We start from the raw sequence: 22,833 nt of genomic DNA, 5'->3' as shown, positions 1-22,833 counted from the left end.
AATACTTTTACATTTATTTATTATTTATTGTCTGAGTGTGTGTATCTGAGTGTGTGTGTGTGTGTGTGTGTGTGTGTGTGTGTGTGTGTGTGTGTACATGTCCTGAAGGGCACAAGTGGAGGTCACTGGAAAACTTGCTGGACTCAGACTCTACCTCGCAGGATGTGGGGTCCGGAGGTAAGTCAGGTGGTTAGGGTTGGCCATAAACACCATTATCCATTTCCTGGCCTGGCTATTCTTCCTGTAGAATTTGCTTTCATTTTTATCCACATGGATCTCTTCCTGCTTCATCCCTGAAATGATGATACAAAAATCAAGTAAGCAGCATGAACAAGTAAAAGAGCACATGTGTATGTGCAGAGTAGGGTTCAAAGGGCAACCTCAGGGCAAAGTAGGGCTACCAAAGGGACTGGGTAACTCTGAGGGCTCACAATCTTTATGACTCAAAATCTGTGCACTGATATGGAAAAGTCAAAAAAACAAAACAAAACTATAAAGTCCAATATCTCTACCACGTAATAGACACCAAAAGGCATCAGTTATAAAATATTTTTGTTAAACAATTTTTATTCCTCTTGGTTTGGGGAAATTTTTAGCTAGTTCATGCAAAAAAAAATAAAAATTTCTTTGTATTTTGTGCGTGTGGAGTATATATTTAGACATATGTATTTGTAATTATAAATTAAAATATTTAAGATCTATTGATTTTCATAAAATCCTTTCTTTCTTGTCTCTCTCTTCTATTCAAACATCTTCTTTCCTGAAGCATAATCTCTATATATAGTTACCTGATTTTATCCAAAAGATTTTTTTTGGTCATGACTTTACAGAGTTCTATGATATGTGTGTTCTTTTTATACATATTTAATATATACATATATAAAACTTTCCATGGTTATGTATTTATCTCTACACCTTATATATACACATGTGCTATGTCTTAATATATTCCTCAAACTCCATGGAAACAACTTCTCTGAGAAGTGCCTGTTTTTGCACTATTTTAAGTATGTGCATGTTATCCTTGCGGGGGGATTTGATGTTATTTAAATATTTTGCATCTGCACATTTCTGAAGTTTTCCAGGGTTTGCCACTGAGAGAATTATTGCAATAATCATGACTGGTGACCATTATACATCTATTTCTACTGAAACATTCCAGGAAGTAGGCGATTTAGCCAAAGAACATATACATTTTTAATTTTAATAGGCATTACTAATTTGCTTTCCTGAGGCTATGAAAGTGCCTTCATATTGGATAGAAACTTGTGCATTTACTTTTTCCCAATTGAAACAATAGATAGAGATGTTAGTATGTTCTTCACACTGGATAATAACATCTGGTAGTATAGAATACCTCAGCATTTTTGCTTTCTACTTTTCCATACAAACTTTCAGCTAGATTATAGATTTAAGAAGAAATAATATTGTGATATTTAAAAATTGTATATTTTGAATGATACTTTGAAAGAAAGTACTTTATTAACTCCACGGAATTCTCCAATAAAATATTTGTCAAATGTTTCTTTTTGTTGATTTCTAAAATTTATTCCAATAACATTTGCTTGCTTTATATATGAACATTCTTTCAAATACAGCATTGTTATTGTATGTATTGTTCCCAGTTCTATTTCTAGGAATATCTTGATATCTTAGAGGTTTACTGTGGATTACAGTTATTACTGGCCTTCAGCTAACATCATGGGGAAATACTTTGTAGAAGCAGACTTTACTTTGTTCTGTTTATTGAACTAAGAAACAATAAACACCCTGGCTGAATCTATGTTTTTTATCACATTTTTTTTCATTTTCATTTTTATAATTTTATTATTTGATTATTATTTGATTATTCCAGCTTACTTTGGAAAAAGGTAGAGAAAACATTAATTGCAAAGAAATTTTACACAGTAGGACTGTAACAAATACTTATAGGTTTATGTATATTCCCTTCTTTCTGTACATTTACACACCATTTAAAACTAAAAACACTATCACAAAATGCTTGCACCTTCTCCTTTCATACTACAAAGTGACCATTTCTTCACGAGAAAACATGATTTCCACTTGATTGTTTCACAGCTATAGTATAATGGAAACATGGTACATCTATCTAATTTTTTGATTTTTGGGTTGTTTTGAATATTTTGCTATTACAGATAGTAGCCTTCTTTACACATGATTCTTGGAATGAATCACTCTATTCCTAAAGTAACAAGGTGCATGAAGTATTGTCAAGCCTCTGATGCTTTGTACCAATGTGCCCTTCAGAAAGATGGTGCCCATTTGTAATCATATGGATAGCCAGTCTTGTTTCCATCTCATAGTCATTCGACAGCCTCTTGGGAAACTGGATATTCTCTCCAGTCATCATTTCTGTGAATTTCTAGAAGTGAGACTGCTAGGGTATCGTGCTTTGCTCCCGCTGTGCTGCAAGACTTCCTGATCCTGCACACCATTTGCTTTCCCCTTGGGGTTCTGGAGGAGTCAATACCTTGAGTGAGCCTCTAACGATGTTGTCTTGCCAGCTTACCAATTGCTCTTCTTTCTAGGCAAAAGTGTGAAGGCTGAATGTCTTTATCCTCTTTTGTTTTTTAATGTCAAGTAAATCCCCCAAACAATTAAAAATAAAATGCCTTTTTTTATGGTAGTCATGCTATTTTAATGTCTTACTGGAGAAACAGAAAACTGGACCATGTTCTTTAGGTTATGGAGTTTCTGACCATATTTGACCTTATTTGAAGCATGGAAATGAGAATTAAACTTTTGGCTTTATTGACATTTTCTTTCATGCTCTTAAAAATCCCATCCATTTGTAATTTATCCGGGCGGTGGTGGCGCACGCCTTTAATCCCAGCACTCGGGAGGCAGAGCCAGGCGGATCTCTGTGAGTTCGAGGCCAGCCTGGGCTACCAAGTGAGTTCCAGGAAAGGCACAAAGCTACACAGAGAAACCCTGTCTCGAAAAACCAAAAAAAAAAAAAAAAAAATCCCATCCATTGATACTGCTTCTTCATGTTCCACCCAACAATCATAATTGGTTGCCATGACACTTTTTTTTATGTTTTTTTGAGACAGGGTTTCTCTGTGTAGCTTTGTGCCTTTTCCTAGAACTCACTTAGTAGCCCAGGCTGGCCTTGAACTCACAGAGATCCTCCTGGCTCTGCCTCACAAGTGCTGGAATTAAAGGCGTGCGCCACCACAGCCCGGCCCCATGACAATTCTTGCATAACAAATCACAGCCTCCTTAGCAAGCATGGCCTCTGGAACCATGGTCATACTGTTGACATCTAAACAACCAGGTGCATTGCACACTATAAAGCTTTCTGCCCAGAGCTGAAATGAGGCCCTTCAACTATGGCCATGGTCCCCTTTGAAGGGTATCAAAGCCCTAGCTTCTTACTGTTTCTATGAGGACCTCTCTTGTTTAGGGCAAAACAGTTCAGGCATTTGGTATTGCATATTCCTCTTACACTGATCAATGATGACAATGTCATCAGGCAAGATTCCCTCCGTTAAGGGCCTGCAAGCTGTGGTCATTATGACACAAAGCCCAGATGTTCTTCTGGTAGTTGACTTTTGAAAGCGTGATGGTGAGTGCCTTACAAGAAATAAACAATCAATACTTTTTCTTCCTCCAAATTAAGGCACCAGATCGCTTGCTAAGTAGAGTATCCACATATTTTTCAGTTCTTCCTTCTAAAATTTCTGGATCCTCCAAGGCAGTGCCACCAATTATCATTACTGCCGTGCAAGTTTAAAAATTTCATGTGTGAACAATGAGTTATGATCAAATCTACACCCACTGCCTCATCTCCAACTTTTCCTTTATCCCCAGAGCCCTTTTGCCCCACCCACATTCGTGGCCTCTTGTTTCAACCTGCTAAGTTCACTTAGTGAAGCCAATATGTACCTGGGTACAGGAACATCCACTGGCACATGGGTAACTAGGCTATCAGGAGTCATATCTCTGAGGAAAACCTGACATTCCCACTTTCCTAGCAGCTGTCAATGACTTCTCAAGTCAGTATATGGCTCTGTGAGCCCCTAGCCAACCATGCTGGCTTTTTTGTTTTTTTTTTGTTTGTTTGTTTGTTTTTGGTTGATCTTGTGTAATTCCTCTACATGTAATCACAGCATCTGTGCAAGTCTGCTGTTTTGACAAGCAAATGCTATTTTTCTGCAGAATTCCTTTACCTCTGGCTCATAGGATGTGCCTTCATCTTCATCAATGATCCCCAGGCGGTGGGTGTGATCTAGGTGTGTCCCGACTAGGTCTGAACACTTCACAATCTCTTATTTTCTTTTTGTTGATCAACTTCTAGTCCATTCATTAATTATCATATACAAACATTTGTTGAGAATTGAGAGTTGTACAAATTGATGATTTTTGGGAGGGCAGCTTAATATTATTTCCATTCTGTAGAATAATAGTCAGTTCTCTGTTAAGGCTTGTGACCTGCCCAGACACAGGTTATTAGCCTAGCTAGCAGTACTGGTAATAAATGTTGTCTTTTCCAGTGTGCTTTAAATCTAGGCCAAAAGTGGATGGTTAATCACATAACATTTGTGCAATTATTGCACTAGTAGACATGTCTTGTCGGGCCCATTGTTTATTTAGTCCCCAGGGTTCACAGCTGGGTAAGACTATTGATTGCTTTTATCCTCCTGGAGCATGCATAACACTTTCCAACACTATAAAAGCTGGTTGTTGGTGTTGAAGTTTCCAGGTCAATAACAGCTTAATTTGGCCAAGTCCAGTGAGTGACTCAAGTATGTGGTTTTCAGCAAAGGACTATTAGTCTTAAGTTCTAGAGGGTAAACAAGAGCATTGATAACAATTTGTGATCTTTTTGGGTCTATGGAACCCAACTGACCAATAACTTGAAGATACTAGCCATACCTGTCATTGGCTTTTTGTTTGATATTCTATGGCATCTGAGAAAGGAGCTGCCCCTCCATATAACTTTATTTAAACTCTTTTTTACATGTACACACACACACACACACACACACACACACATCTAAAATAATAGGATTCTATATTGCCTTTACTAGTAGATACCTGTCTCTAAATCCTTTCCCCTACCACCCTGCCTTCCCATCTATCGTCTCACTGAACCGCTCCAGTCATATTATTTATCTTTTCTCCTTTCTCTTTGCCTTCATTCTACTATTACCTCCTGAAATCCCTCCAAAGGCTCACTTCTAGTTTCCTAATTTCTACAGGTACTCTTATTTAAGCATACACATATAAAGATTCAAAGCTACGATCACCATTAATAATGATTATTTCCAGATCCATACATTATATAGTTTCATTTTCTTTTTAGATGAATAAAATTCTATGTGTATAGGTACCATATTTTCATTATTGGTTCATAAGTTGTTGAACATCCAGGATCTTTATATTTCCTGGTTTTTGTGGACAGAATAGCAATGAACAGGATTAGCAAGTGTCTTCATAGTAAGATATAGAGTCCTTTGGGTATACACCCAAGAGTAGTAGAGACGAATCTTGAGGTAGATCTATTCTTCACTCTTTAGGAAACTCTATGGTGATACCCATAGTGGATGTACAGTAGGCATATGTGTTCACCTTTCTTTCCATCCATACCAGCATATCTTGGCTGATTGTTAACTGCATCTCAAAAAAGAAAAATGGGATACTACAGGGTTTTAGCATCTGGAGTTTGTATCTTTTAAAGACATCTATTTTATAGATTGAGAATTATTTCAGGTTGAAACACGAGCTTGACATAATAACTTCAGAGGGGTAAACTTATATGATGAAGTTTAAAACAAACGTTGGTGAACAGGCTATTAATTTGATAAATCAGATGTTTTAGTTAATTTACATTTTAGCTTCAGAGCACAAACACTTTATAGAGTCTAATCCTAAGATTTATTTTTGTAATACATAACATAATAATAAAAAAGCCTTGATATGTGTATATATGTATGCATACATGTATATGTTTATATATGTGTGTGTATGATTCATTTAATTTTTAAAATCTGAGTGTGCATTTGTGTGTGTGTGTGTGTGTATGTGTGTGTGTGCACATGTGCTTGAGTACAAATGCACATGCACATGAGTGTAAATGCCAAAAGAGACCAAAATTAGGTTTTAGATCCCCTGTGGCTGGAGTTTCACCCCCAACCACCTTTGGTTCTGGGAACTAAACTAAGTTCACCTGCAAGAGCAACAATCTTGGTTAACCACTGAGTCGCCTCTAAAGTTCTTGGTATGGATATTCTATTTTGAAATTTTTCTTTTGTTCATTTTTAAGATCATTCTTTAATTGTAACATTTCTCTCTTCCTTTTCCTCCATCCAAAACCTTTCTTTCACAGACCCCACCCCACTCTCGTTCAAATTCATGTCCTCTTTTTACATTGCTATTGTGTGCATAAATGTACTTGTGTGTATGTCTGGGTGTATTCCTAAATATAACCTGTTGATTCTATAATGATGTTGCTTGTATGTATACTTCCAGCGCTGACTATTTGGTACTGGACAATGGGTTGGTGGACTCTTCCCTAAAGAGCACCACTTCTCCCATTTCCATCTTTCATCAGTTGCCTGCAGGTGTTTGTATAAGGCGGAGGCCTGGTGGGCTTTTCCTCCTCTACTTTGGCATGTCTGTTGGTGATATCCTTGTTCAGTTCACATTTGGTTTGGGCAGTTACGTTAGTGAGACTTTGTATGTGTAACTTCTGTTGTTACAAGAAGACATAATCACATGGCAAAATCCTTACCATCTTTCTGGCTCTTACAATCATTCTGCCCATTCTAGGAAGTGTCCCCTGATCTTAGGTATAGGAGTGTTTTGTAGATATGTCCACTGTGACTAGTTTCCCCAGTTCTGCATTTTGAATAGTTGTAGTGTGAAGATTTTTAATCACCTGCAGACAAATGTGTTACTTTAAATTCTTAGCATTTTTAGTCACTATATTTGAGTCCTTGATGAAGACGACATTGTAGTTTCAGTCTCCACTGATTTGCTCTGATGTGGGTGTAGGAACCAGCTTTGCAGTGGGCTATTTCCTACTGTAAGATTGCTTTTTGCTCTGTTTGTTTGAAGGATTTTTGTGGAAGAATAATGTCTGAATAGCAAATTTTGAGAATTAAAATAGAACAGACACACACTATAGCATATTAAAAAAGAAACAGAAACATGCAATTTGAACTTTGTACTCACATTTTTGTAGGCCTAAGAGCACAAAAAGTCAATCATACCTCGTTAAATTTAACCACAATGAAAAAGTTGTTTACAGTCTCATACAGTGTGGTCTAAAATCAAAATATGGTTAGAAAATGTATAGACATCTTAAAGAAGTGGTTAAACAACATGTTAAATATTTAGATTTAATGAAGAATATTTGCAAAGGCAAGAAAGTAAGCATGAAAGAAAAAATATAAATAGAAGCAGACTACAGCATGGTAAATTAGTGCCACTTATCATCTAGAAGTCGGATTCCAGATGCTGAATAAAAACTCTGCATGCCTCACCTTGATGGGGGAGGGGGATGTTAGTTATTGGCTACAGCCTTGAAATATTTGACCAATAGCTTCTTGGGTGACCGGAATCAAGGTCCCTAGATAAGGTACTCTGTCAAGATTTGAATTTATTTACTTGTAAGACTAAGTCTCAGCATCCTGGAGGGCTGACAACTTATTTTAGATGTCCACAACTCCTAGAATCTTCTTTGTTGAAGTTCAAGAGGACATATTTTCTTTTGCTTCATCTAGGGAATAGATTTTCCTGTATTAGAATCAGAATTGTAAGTGGAGCAACCTCTTGAGGTATAAACACAATTAATGTTTAGCACTGTGTTCAATGATGCTGTGGGGGTAAAAACTGCTTTATTAAATGAGGATGGAGAAAACCTTTGGAGACCCTTGACTAACAAAATACGTTGTCATTATTTGTGATTGACATGAGAAATGAAACCTAGTTAGCGAGGAGTGTAACTTCAATTTTGTACATTACATTTTATTTGTATAGTTTGTTTATTGTTATGTGTATAAGTGGTTTACCAGTATGAATGTCTGTGAATCATGTGCATGCTTGGTGCCCAGAGGCCAGAAGAGAGACCGCTGGATCCCCTGAGACTAGAGTTATAGAGGGTTGTCTCTCAGCCATCTTTTATTGCTTCTGTCTTAATTTTGCATTCTCGCTTAGTTTCCTGATTCCCACCCCCTTGTATTATTGTCCTCTGTCCGTCTTACTTCTTGTTCTAACCCAGTATGCTCCTTTCTTTCAATCTTTTTTTCCTGACTACTTAAATTGTACTTTCCTAAGTGTGCTTTTTTCATTCCTATGTCAAAAATATATAACTAAAGCAACATCAGAGTGGAAGGATTTATTTGGGGGAGTTCAGAGTCGTAGTCCTGGTTGTTTAAAGAAAAGAAGAGTATCTTGGTCTATAGCTGAATGAGAACATGGTGGTAGTTGGTTCATGTGAAGTGGACTGGAAAGCAGAGGTTAACTCTGGAACTAGGGGTAGATATAAGCAGAGTAGGATCATCAATAAGATCTGAATCTTAAAGCCTAGTCATAGACAGTGTCATAGCCATTAGGTAGGGGTGCTGATTTCGTAAGCCATGAACCTAAGTGGAGATACTTCATGTTCAAATCATGGCTCCAATCTCCTTGACCTTACGTTTCTATGCCTACTCACTCTCTTGGTGGTTGTATTCAATCTCATAGTGTTACCAACACCTCTGACAATTCCTGATTTTTTTCAACAGCTAGATTTTACTGAAGCTATCAAAAGGCAAATATCCTTGTCTTTTTCAGTACCAACATTTATATATCTAATATAAAAACTCAAAACTCACTTGTCATATAAACTGTCAAAACTCTCCCACAGAAAAACATGCTTCTCTTATTTTTTCAATGATAGCTTTACCATTTTTCACTTAAATAAAAAGTTGCAGAATTAGTATTTACTCAGAGGCAGACTGGAAGAAATTCTTTTCAGATCACATATGTGATTCAAATATACTTAGACTATATGAAGACCTAAATTTCAGAAAAAAAAGAAAGCATAATTTATGAAACTTAAATGATCTGGATTGAAATGACTGTTCAAGAAATATCAATGAACAATTATTAAATAGCTAAAATAAAACTAGACATGCAAGGTATGAAAAGAAGAAAAACCCCCAATCATTGATGTAATAATGAAGAGTAGGACAAGGTACTCTCATGCTATGCTCCTGAGAACATGAATAGGAATAGTCACTTACAATAAGAAGCTGTTGCTGAATGATCCATCAATTATATTCTTAAATATTTATACAAGAGCTCATAACTTATACCTTTATAGCGGTCAAAATTTGGAAAGTACCAAGACATCCTCCATGGGGTAAAAAACTATAAACACAGTGCTATATGGATTCATTCTGTTCATTCATTCAGCAACAAGGTTCTTCAAAACCTACAGAACTCCATAGAATCCATAGAATCTGTAGCATGCATATTAAATGACTAACCATGGATATTGGACTCGTCTGGATTGAAAGATTAAAATGGGAACCTAATAGAAATCCAAGTGCATGCTGTAATATCAGACAGAGGAGTGAGTGGAAGGACAGTCAACATAAGTAACTGTGTCGGGGGGGGGGTCCCCAGCAAAAACACAAAAAAGAATAACAGATATACACAAATATATCTTATATGATTGTTATTAACGGGATATACTATATTATTAGCGCTACTATGTTAGGCACAGGCAAACATTGTAAATGCACTGCCAGAGATGAGGGCTAGAGATCCTCCTTCTAATAAATTCACAGGAAAATTTATACTTTTACATCCTGTATTATTTAACTACATAAGCAATGGAGCTGGACAATCATGTACCATTTTATAGAAATTATTTTACTTCATGTGTTTAATATGAATTACAGAGGCAATATGATGCATGTCCAAATTCTTATTTTTGCCTGTAATTTTCCTTATATTTTCAGTTTTATGTTTTATCACTCTCTCCTCACTGGGCCAGGATTGGAAAGCAAGTATATTCCATAGGTTTGATTAAACACATGTTAAGGTGATATAAAGATACAAAATTGCTGGCTGTTCACTAAGCATCTTTCCACTATGCTGGTTTCTTTATTGAAATTTGAAAGGTTAACATTAGCTTTAATTTTGGAGGGAGTGAACCATGTTGCTTCTAAATGTGCTTTATTCTGTGGAGTATAATTAACCATTTCTGTAATTATAAAACACTGAAGAATATTATTTTAAACAATGATGGACCATTGTATGCCTACTTTTATAATTTTCTCAGAAAGTAAATTTACTTTGTGGCCATCTCAAATAAATTAGTTGTAGTCTCAGTAATTAAAATATGAATGATTTAAAATCTTTTAACAAATAATTTGAATATTTTTTGTGAGAAATAACATGAACAGCATATCAATTTAATGTTTTACTATCTGCATTAATTCATTTATTTATAATATATTGCATAAAATGCTATTTTATTTTAGATGATATTGAGAGTCTATGAATGGATTTGCACCATGTTTATGGAATTCAGCGTTTTATCCAGGATACTACAAAGAGTTATCAAAAGGAAATCTGTTCCTGATTCATAGTAACTAGATTATGGCACTAAATTGGTATTGTATCTATTATTGCCATTTTTATAAACCAGTATGATTCCTAATTACAATTTAAATACTTATCCTTTATCCTTATTACCCCACACAGTTGTAACTCTCACACATTTACAAAGACGCTTCTTTTTGTAGCAAATGGTAACTATTCCAAAGATTCAGAACTGGTCAAAATGCCTAGAATTACAGACCACTGAGTGCCCACCCCATTTGATATTTCTACAGTAAAACTCCTACACCAAAGGCTCACAGAACACTGTATGGGAGATGTGTTAGTTTGGATTTTTATTGATGTGAAAAGACACCATGTCCATGGCAACTCTTACAAAGAAAACATTTAATTGAGGTGGCTTGCTTACAGTTTTAGAGGTTCAGTCCACTATGATCATGAAAGGGAGTATGGTGGTGTACAGGCACATGTGGTGCTGGAGCTGAGAGTCCTTGCATCTTATAGGCAACAGGAAGTCAACTGACTGTCACACTGAGGGAAACTTGAGAAAATGAGACCTCAAACAAAGCCCACCCACCACGCTGTGAGATACTTCCTCTAACAAGGCCAGGTCACCTAACAGTGCCTGGTCTACAGAGTGAGTTCCAGGAAGGCACAAAGCTACACAGAGAGACCCTGTCTCAAAAAACCAAAAAAAAAAAAAGAAAATTAATTATTTAATATGAAAAAGATGTGAAAAGATAGATCTACATTAAAATTAGAGCTGCCATTTATTAAACTATGATGTTTTACATAGGTTCAATTAAAATTATATGTATAATAAGTCATAAATAATTGACCTATAACATTTACTAATATAAATATTATATATGATACTCAATTGGGGCTTGGAAACAATAGTAGCCTAGTATGTAACTTCATTTTCTGATACAATCCCATATTAATTTGGCCATACTCTTTTTTTCCCTTTAGGAATCAATGAAGCCATATGTTCATGCTTCCTTTCTTTCTTTCGCCTTATCTCCCATCATTCCCCTCTGTCTTTCATGCTATCATTTGTTTCTTTTTGGTCATAATAAAGTATTATATGTATCTGAGGCCTGAGTGCATTGGCCAGATGTACACATACATCAGTAATAACAAAAAGAGGAAAATTGCCATTTTGTTTCTGATTTTGATGATCATGTTTCATGTCTTTTGTTTTGATAATATTTTCAAGTTGACATGTAAATATATTATAAAAATAACTTCTGCTATTTTTATCTTATTAGTAAAGGGTACTGTGTTTTGTTTCTATACTTCCTTGAATACATTAGGCTATGACATCTTAATTACTAACATTTAAAAACATCATACAAGGTGTTTACTATTATACAAATATATTTAGCAACTTATATATTAATTAAATTAAGATACTCTCTGCTTCCTAAAAAGTAAATTTATATCTTCATTTTTTACATATTTTTTTATTTTTGTGTATATGAGTATAAATATTACAATATAGAAACAAAACAACGATTTGGTCTGTGTTTTCTTAATTTAAGAAAACATTAAGAACTGAAGTTTCAGATGCACATAGTAGTGCTGTCCCTTTGCCTCTGTGTACAAAATGCTCATACATGGTACTTGTAGAAGTTAGAAGAGAGCATCAGATTCCCTGGAATTGGCATTATATAGTTGAGAATGACTAAGTGGGTACTTGGAATGGAACCCGGGTCTGCGCAAGAGCACCAAGTGCTCTTAACACTTGAGCAATTTCTCTGGTCTGTACATTTGTAATTTTAATTGACACACAGTAATTTTATGTAATTTAGGGTCCTGAATGACAGGGCAATACATATATGCAATATATAGTGTTCAGTTTTGTTAACAATTGCTATATTGTATTATATGGAAAGGCTTATAATAATTCACTCTTTCCCATGGTCCCTTTTCACTATTCTGATTTCTTAAAAAGTATTACAGGATATATACTCACATTGTAAATTTTGAGCTAGGAGCCTTAGATAAGAGAGACCATGTGAGGTTTGTCTTTCTGTGTCTGAGTTACGTCATTCAATATCAACTTTTCTAGTTCTATTCATTTAGCTGTAATTTCACGGTTTCATTTTTCTTTACAGCTGCATAGTATTGCATAGTGTGTGTCACATTTTCATCAAGGAAAACATCTGTAGACATGGCATACTGCTTAAGTGTGATATGGGGTATGGAAGCTCAGCTGTCCTTAACCCTAGACAAGGAACTATAGGCAAATAAAGAATGATGAGACAAAGAGAAATAGTCATCTTCAAGGAAGAGCACACCAACTGGTTATCCAAAGCCAAATATGAACCCTGAAAATATACATATGTTGGGGAATAGTATTTTAAGGTGTGTTACTTTTGTTTATGTTGCAATTGTTTAACTCCATGAAGCTGTGATACTCTATACTCTATCTAAAACACCTGATGGTCTAATAAAGAGCTGAACAGCCAAAGGCAAGGGAAGAGAAAGGATAGGCAGGGCTGACAGACAGAGAGAATATATAGAAGGAGAAACCTGGGGAAGAAAACGGAGTAACCATAGAAGGAGGAGGACATCAGGGGCCAGCCAGGCACCTGTACTGCAAGCCACAGAGTAAGAAATAATGAAAGGTATACAGAAATAGAGAAAGGTAAATGCCCAAAGGCAAAAGCTAGATAGGATAATTTAAGTAAAGCTGGCCAGCAACAAGCCAATAAGGCCAGATATTTATAATTAAGAATAAGCTTCCATGTGATTTGTTTGGGAGCTTGTTGGCAGGCACCTCAAAAGAACAAAAACAACCAACATTTTTGGCACCTAATGTGTGGCTGAATTTCCATATAGGGCTTAAGAAAGCTGAGAGAAAAAAAAAAAAGATACTGCTTTTTTCTGAGTTTCTGTCTGCTGATAAGCCTTTGAGCAGCTAGTAAGTGGAGTAGGGACAAAATATTAATAAAAAATGCCTGCCAAAGTACAAGCATTGCCATTCTAGAGCTCTACGAAGGTTGAACACAGTTTTTGGTCACACACTTTTGACCAAGTTGTGAGCTTTAGGTTTGGATTTCAGGACCCGAGTAGTGGGCAAAGCCAGCCAAGAGCTGCCCACGGAGGATCCAGGTGTAGCTGAGCAGTCTATAGTTTGCTTGTACTTTCAAAAAATGCTAAAAGATACACCATAAAAGAGATCCAAATGGAAAAAATAACCCTCTAAACAGATTCCATTGTATTTAACAATGTGCATAGGCTTAAGAAAAGAAAAAGGGTATAGTCATAGGAAGAAATGAATAGTTGAAAAATGAAGTCTTTAAAGAGAGAAATCAAGTAATATGAAAAAGAATAAGCCACACCGAGATGAGAAATACACAGGCAGTACAGATCCTGTATGTTATTCTGTTGATTTTGATTTTTTTTTTTTTTGATGAGCAAACAGCAACTGTGGACAGACATGGGCTTGTGAACACAACTGCAAAATTGAACCAATCTAGATACATTAGGAATGCCTTAACTTTAAAAAAGAAGTCAAAAATATATTTGCCAAATGGAAATGAAAAATGCTTTTGAGTTTTGTTCCCACAGGAGATGAGAGGTTGTGGGTTCCTTCAAAAATAATATGGATCAGGTTTGATTAGGGAAGACCTCTTGAACCTTGACAGGTGATACTTATCAACAGAGGTTATTCTGGTCTTCCTAGAACTTGGCCATTATCTTAAGTTTTCTCAGGGACCCCTAAAAATGATGCCTTTGCCCACAGACAGCAGGAAGCAGTTTGGAGAAAATGATGTTCACATTCCCAAGAGTTGTGGGGGTATGAATGGTCTTTGGTTAATTGTGGGTTAAGGATGTTTGTTATAACTTAGGGGAATATAGGAATATAGGATAAAAAGACAACTATTAATCTCAGATATTTTGCATTTTCATGGACTTTGGTATATTGCTACAAATTTAAAGCTATTTTTGTTATACCATATATATGTTTGTACTCTTGTTTAAAGGATTTTTGTATATTGATAAAAATTTAAAGTTATTTTTGTTACAACATATTGTATATATGTTTCTATTTTTGTTTGACATATTGTGCCTACACAGTTCACTTGGGAATGTAGGGTGAAGTTCTAGTTTTTGAAAGCTACTATTATTAACTATATAGGATAACCAGAAAACATAGGTTAGTGGTTAGTCATTTAAAACTATCATAATTGTAAATATGTTATGTATGCTTGCTAGATCATGTAGAAATGTATTTTAGACAGATAGATGGTCTTCAAAACTTTCAAAGACCTACAGAATATGATATTTAAAATGTTTTGTTAACTTAGGGCTTTTCATAACAATGAAATGCATCTACTCTTGGTAGTACCAATTTTCTTCAGAGATGATAGGCATTGAAGGAACTGCTTATGAATTTTGCTTTCAATGTGGCAAGGCTAGCCATTTGGTCAAAAACTCTTGCCTGGACTGCTTGACAGTATGTTGTATAAACTGGACATGCAGGATCCACAGGAAAGTGACTGCTAAACTTTGCCAAAACAAGGCAAGATGGTCCTTCAGCATTCCTACTTTACAGAAGAAACTGCTAGACATTTGGCAGGACACAGGAAAATAACTGATAAACTATGCCAATATGGGTGGGAGAGTCTTTCAAATTTCTTCCTTCTTTAAAAAGTCTGCCAGATAATCTAGGCCTTTAGGCTATAGATGAATGCTCCAATGTTGCAGAGGAACTTTTGGTGACTATCCAGGCATTCAGATGTCTTTGTCATTTCTAGAGTTTTTGGAAGTTGTTTGCAATGCACTTTTTGTTTACTTAAATAATATTATATCCTTCTGGGGCCTTTGATGGAGCTGAAGACTAGATAGTTATAGTTGTAGTTTTCTTTAGATGTGATAGAAAGTAAATTAGGTGTAAAATTCTGGATTTACCAAGATAGGGTAGATTATGGAGTATTTTATTTAAATGACCAGACACAAATGAACTGGAATTCCGTATATTATATATGTAAACTTTACTTGATAGTTGTTCTTATTGTATGCAGTCTTAGTACCTTAAAGTTAAAACATTTCATTTTTTTTGTTTAGAAAAAAGAGAAGGAAATGTTGGGGAATATTATTGTAAGGTGTGTTACTTTTGTTTATGCTGCATTTGTTTAATTCTGTGAAGCTGTGATACTCTGTCTAAAATACCTGGTGGTCTCATAAAGAACTGAACAGCCAATGGTGAGGTAGGAAAATGGATAGATGGGGCTAGCAGGCAGAAAGAATAGATAGAAGGAGAAATCTGGAGAAGAGGAAGGAGTAGCCAGAGAAGGAGGAGGACATCAGGGCCAGCCACCCAGCTATACAGCAAGCCATGGGGTAAGAAATAATGAAAGGTATACAGAAATAGAGAAAGGCAAAAGCTAGATGGGATAATTTAAGTTAATTAAAGCTGGCCAGCAGCAAGCCAATAAGGCTGGACATTTATAATTAAGAATAAGCCTCCATGTGTGATTTATTTGGGAACTATGTGGTAGGCCCAAAAGAGCAAAAACAACCAACATTACATATATATCTATATCTATCTATCTATCTATCTATCTATCTATCTATCTATCTATCTATATCTATATATATATATCAGTAACATTACATAGACTTTGCACTTTACATATGAGTGTGTATACATATATGTGTGATTAATATATATTAGGAAGATGTATAGGCAACACACATACAAACAATTAAAGATTAGACACCATAAATTTGAAAGAGAGCAAGGGTGAGGTGGCACAGGGGAGAGTTTGGAGGGAAGAAGGGGAAAGAGAAAATGATGCAATTATATTACAATCTCAGAAACTAGAAATGAAATATTATAAAAGAAAAAAATGGAGTGATTTTACCTGCAAGTCAGAGATAGTGATTTTTAACATCCTCATAACATCTGCTGGTATTAAAAATATATCAAGGAACTATGAGATGGCTCCATGGATAAAGGTACTTGTGAGAAAGCCTGAGTTAAGTTCCTTGGATCCATGTATTAGAAGGAGAGAATCAATTCCTTCAAGTTATTCTCAGACCTTCACACATGCACCATGCTTGCTGCGCGCGCGCGCACACACACACACACACACACACACACATACACACACACACACACACACAAATAGATAAACATAATAATAATTTGTCAAAATATCTACATAACATTATTACTTAAAAGTTTCTAAGTGACTAGAGATTTAAGCAAAACCTGAACACTCTTTTCAGTGATAATGTGTATATTCTACACTTATCATGCTAAGAATCTTGTGCCAAAGAACCAGACTTGCAGAGCTCTCATAGCTAACTTTTAATTGTTTTAGTGGGCACATGAAGAGTCCAGCTGAGAAATGTCCTCTTAATATCTATGGAAGCAAAAGAATATTTGGACTGTTTTATTGCCATTAACATTTCTGAATATGCTAATTTTATGTTAAGCAACTGGTTACCAGATGGATAGCAGAAAGATAAATCTTTGCAATTATACATAAATATTGTTATAAAATAGAATGAGATAGCATAAAATAGTAAAATGAAGCAATGAAAAGAGACTTAAGAGATAAATTAATATATGTAACCCCCAAATTTTATTTCAGTTGTTCCAGAAAACACTTTCTTCATATATGACGTTTAAGTAAAAAAGTCAATTTCATATGGTGTTGTATAATTATTTGTATTATAATGTGGAAGTAGGTTGTGTTACAATCATAGAGATATGGCTTCCAAAGGTAAAGCCCTGCAATTAAATTAGGGAGGAATCTCCTAAACATTGGCCTCCCACTGAGCACTCAGTTTATGCTTCATTGTCATTTTCTAAAATTTGGGAACACAGTAGTATAACATTTTTCTTTGAAAATAACAATTTGATCTGTGTTTTCTTAATCTGACAAAACATTAAGAACTGAAATTTCAGATCCACATAGTGGTGATGTCACTTTTTAAAAAGGGATCTGGTGTGTAGGAGGTCGCCTGTTGAATGAGTAGAAACCTTTTTTAAAATTCAACAAGTCTTATTTGGGAAACAAAACAAATAATCACTGTGCATATATGTTGTAGAATATTATTTTAAGATGTATTACAGTTGTTTATGCTGTAGAACATTTACTTTAATGATGTAAAGATGTACTGCTTTCTTTTATGTTCCATTGGTTTAACTCTGTGAAGCTGTGTTACTGTGCCTGTCTAAAACACCTGATGGTCTTATAAAGAGCTGAACAGCCAATAGTATGGCAGGAGAAAGGATAGGCAGGGCTAGCAGGAAGAGAGAATAAATAGAAGGAGAAATCTGGGAGGGAGAAGAAAGAGAAAGAGAACAAGGATAGGAGAATGCTAGGGGCCAGCCACTCAGCCACCCAGCCAGCCAGGCACATAGCAAGCCACAGAGTAAGAGTGAAAGTAAGATATACAGAAGTAAGAAAGGGAAAAAGTGCAGAGACAAAAGGTAGATGGAATTATTTAAAGTTAAGAAAAGCTGGCTAGAAACAAGCCAAGCTAAAGCCTGGCATTTATAAGAAAGAATAAGCCTCTGTGTGTGATTTATTTGGGAGCTGGGTGGCGGGCCCCCCAATAGCAAAGAACAAAGAGCAAAAAGAGACAAAAGAGCAAAAGCAACACATATACCTTATGTCAGTCACCCAACACCAACTGACATAAACATATTCTACAGAAACAGTATTTATATTGAGTATAGAAGTTTCCCCAGTGCTTATCAAAGGATAAATAAGTGTATTCATTTAAATGTACAGATGCTCTACCAGTTATGATGGGAAGAAGTTTTGGTAAACTCTTGAGAGGCAGGAAATGCTCAGTAGGTGAGAATGTGTAAATATGTCTAGATGGTTGAATGTCACTACTTAGCAACACAGAGCATGAGTTTCTTACCCTTAATTGTATGGCCAACTTGCTTCATAAGCTAGCTTCTGCTGCTGCCCAATAGCAAGAGAAATTGTCACCCTTGTGGTAGTTTGAATTAGAAAGGCCCCCATAGACTCATATGTATGAATGCTTAGTCAACAGGGAGTGGCACTACTTGGGGAGAATTACAAGGTATGACCTTGTGGAGTAGATGTGACCTTGTTGAAGGAATTGTGTCACTGGATGTGGGCTCTGAGGCTTCAAATGACCAAGTTAGACCCAGTGGCTCTTCTCTCTTTCTGCTGTCTGGGGATCTAGACTTAGAACTCTCTGCTGCTTCCCCAGTACCATGTACACTATCATGCTTCCTGCTATGATAATGGCATAAACCTCTGAAACTGTAAGCAAGCCCCAATTAATTGTTTTCTTTTATAAGAGTTGGTCATGGTGTCTCTTCACAGCAATAGAACACTGATGAAGACAAACCTTATGAAAAGCAAAACTATCAGAATGAGAAAAGTAATTTTGACTGAATGGATAACATTTTTGTTTTATAATAAAATCGAAAAATTTTAAAGCTAACTAAAGTAAATTGAGTATCCCCACTATTTAAATGTAAAACTCATTTGTTAAGAGTACCATAACAAACATTCATCATTATGTCCATGTGTGACTTTAAACATAAAAAGCATATTTTGTCATGAAAAAGATCAAGGGAGGAAGTGAACTGATGAATTTCATCTTTTCCTTAATTATCCGAGTGTGAAGCCATTCAAAAAGTCAAGTAATTTGAAATATGTGTGAGTATGTGTGTGTGTGAGTGTGTGTGTGTGTATGTGTGTGTGTTTGTGTGTGTGTGTGTGTGTGTGTGTGTGCACGCGTGCATGGAGGAGTGTGGAGAGGGGTCTGTGTGCAGGATCAGCTTGTGAGTCAGAACTTCCTGGCTGGAGCCTTGTATTATCTATTTTCCAGCAATGTGGTGGAGTCAGATTCCCAATTCCAAGGTGGCAAAAATATGATTGTTTTGGGTATTTTTTAAATAATTAAAAAGGAGTCTAAAAGAATAAAACATTTCTCTTAGTATTGCTGGGAAGCAATGAAGACAAACTGCCATTTTAAAGTAACAATATGTAATTTTTTTCTCAAGCAAAATACTATAGGCATAGTTTTGTTCTCATCCAAAATAATATACTATTTTGCTAGCTTTTTTGTGAAATTACATACCAATTTTGAGTATCCAAATTTCTGCATCTTAGTTTTAAAATGCCTCTGTTCTCTTCCCTAGTGCCTCCAAAAATCCCATGCAATTCTTCTTATTCATTGCTTGGTTATAATTTTTGTAGTTTGTCTTAGAATCAACAAAATTCTGTAGTTGGGATAAATTAGGTCTGACAACATGATTATTACAGAGATAGTGGTTTGTTTTGGAAATTCTCTGAGAAAAGGAAATTTGTTCACACTGGACCCAAGCAACTAGAAAATTAATTTTCCATAATTTAAAGAGGAAGCACCTTAGTTCTAAAAATTCCTGAATTTTTTGCCATGTTTTAAAATAGAAGAAATGGATGTATTAGGAATTTTGTATCTTTTGGTAACTTTAGAATATATGGATCAATTTAAGTTGAGATGCAAACATATTTATGGTTGGGTGAAGTTCTGTGTTTGACAGTGTTAACTTTTTTCTTTGTCTATTTTTGAGGTTATAATTTACTTATTATGTTTCTCTCTCCCCTTTTCACCCTCAAAATCCTACCATATACCCCTCCCCACCCTCATTCTGATTCAAGATCTATTTTACTATTTATTGTTATTGCATGAATATATACTTGTAGGCATAATCTGGTGAGTCTATATAATGTTAATTGTATGTGTTGTGCCCAGGTCACAAGACCCCCAAGCAAGACCATCACAGAGCCAATATCTGATACAAGCACACAGAGGTTTTTTAGTAACAAAACAAGCAACCCAGGGGCTTGGTCCTCATGTCCAACATCTGACACAGCAGGTGGAGGAGAAAGGCCCTGAGCACTCACTTGAAAGGGTTTATATAGGAAAAGTTTACATGCAGAGAGTTACATATCTTGGAATTGGGCGAGGAGGCTAGGGGTGAGGTAGTTCTTTGAAGTTACTGGCTGAACTATAAGCATGAGGTTACTGATGGTTAACAGGATTCAGGGTATCTACAGAGACATAAAATTTTTACTCCCTATGTCCTGTTTCTGTTGAACCCAGGATATATACATTCAGACTTGTTGTTCCAATCCTATTTTCCCATAAGTTCAATTTCTGATCAGTTGAGTCCATTGCTCCCCATACCCTGTTTTACCAAGTCCAGGATATATAGATTTATTGTTCTAGTCTTATCTTCCTATGAGTTCAACTTCTGGTCAGTTCTGAAACTGCTGGTCAGCAAATACCTTTCGAGGAGTGGGGGAGCATCTCTCAAGATGGCTACTGATTTTTCCCTTTCAGTATATATGTTTCCAATGCTAATCATTTGGCACTGAACAACCAATTGATGTGCTCTTCCCTAGGGAGGACCAGCTCTCCTGCTCTCACCTTTTCTCATTTGCCTGCAGTTCTTTGTATAAGGTTGAAGCTTCCCAGGCTTTACTCTCTCCAGTTTGTCACATTCATGTGGTGTCATCCTTTTTGCCTCACATTTGGGCAGTCATATTGGTGAGACTTAATGGGTATAGCTTTTAATGTCACTTGGAGACACAACTTTATAGCAAAGTCCTTGATGCTCTAGCTCTCACGGTATTTGTGGCCCCTCTTCCACAATGTTCCCTGAACTGTAGGTGTGGAAATGTTTTTGTAGATGCCTCCTTTGTGACTGGGCTCCACAACTCTGCATTTTGATTGGTTGTGGTTTTCTGTAGCGATCTGTGTCTGCTGCAAAGAGACGTTTCCTTGATGAGAAGTGAAGATAACTCTTACCTATGAACATAAGGACAACTGTTTATCAACCGTCATACCCAGCTATACTGCCTATGAACTACATCAATGGCCAGCATGGCACAATAACTCTACTGGTACAGAAGTGGCACATGTACCTTGGCCGTAACCATAAGCTCTTTGATATGATTTAAAACCTGCTCAAGAAGGGTATCATGCTTGGTACTGGAAACACAGATAACTACTCAGAACTAGTGAATTCATAGTTACTGGAGGAGAATCTTCAACCACTAATTTACTAAACCAGTATAGTCCCTAACAATAATCTATAAAGTTGTTTATTTTTATGCAGTTCAACTGCCAAGGTTGAGAGTGGTCAGCCTTGAATTATATACATACTAATAACAAAATGGACTCAGCAGGTTGTTTTTAAATATAATTGTGCACATGCATGTATGCATATACAGATATATGCTGTAAAACAAAAAAATAATCAAAGAAAAGGTGCTAAGAATTTGAGAGTGTGCTATGGATAGAATTTGTGGTGAGGGAAGGAGGTAGCAAAGTAATGTAATTCTATTTTGATTGAAACATGCTAAATTATAACAAGTTTATATTGTCTCTTGTGAAAGTCTGCTTCAATAAATCTAGAATCACTGCATGAATCTTTACTTGTCAGAGGATGTAATGCAGCTGCTGCATATACAGCTGTCCATAGAGTGATTGATGTAGTGTGAACTCTCACAACAGGAGAAGGAGCATCCATGCCCATGTTCCCATCAATGATACAGAAAAGAAGTCTAAGAAATGGAACTTCTGATTGACTTTGTGTCAGGTTTCAGTGTTTTCTCCTCACATCTTTTCTTCATTTGTTTGTTTGGACACAATTATCCCCATTCTCATCATTGGCTGAACTCTTTGTTTTTTTCTTGTCTTGTTTTTTCTTTGTTTGTTATTGCTGTTTTCTCTCTGTTAAAGAAAATCAGGGTTGGATAATAAAATATTAAAAGTAGACAGTAATTAGGAAGTATAGCAATCGAGGAAGATAAAACTCAGTGTAGAAGCAGATTCAATTCTGAACACAACAAAAGCCAGTGGGGATTTATAGACAATGAGCAGTTGCAGGGTAAAGATCAATAAATGTAAAATTACTGACAGGATGCAGCAGAGATAAGAGGAGGTTCTGTCTAAGCTGTTTAACAAGAGTGTTACTAAATGCAAGGCAGGTGATTAGACGTTCCTCAGAGAGTGGTGGGGAATGAGTTAGTCCATCAGATATTGCATTTGTTCAGAGAGAAAAGGTAGGAGTTCTTTATAAATAATTATCAGAGCTATGGTCGAAATTTGGTGATATAAGCCCTGCCACACATTGTAGATGTAGTCATGGAGGGCTCCTAGTCTGACAAGAGTTACTGTCAGAATCTTCGTCGGTCCTTCCACAGCATATTAGAATCCTGTAAAACATTACTTCCCCCTCCAATG

At 36.0% G+C, this 22,833-nt stretch overlaps 1 pseudogene; it reads right to left on the bottom strand.

Moving 5' to 3' along the window:
• Positions 1-2,658: 2,658 nt before the first annotated feature.
• Positions 2,659-22,123, bottom strand: LOC131894234 (S-methyl-5'-thioadenosine phosphorylase-like; annotated as a pseudogene).
• Positions 22,124-22,833: the final 710 nt, after the last annotated feature.

The sequence above is a fragment of the Peromyscus eremicus genome, chromosome 17 (assembly GCF_949786415.1).
Source record: "Peromyscus eremicus chromosome 17, PerEre_H2_v1, whole genome shotgun sequence".
Classification (NCBI taxonomy): Eukaryota; Metazoa; Chordata; class Mammalia; order Rodentia; family Cricetidae; genus Peromyscus; species Peromyscus eremicus.
This window is presented reverse-complemented; position numbering and strand designations above follow the sequence as displayed.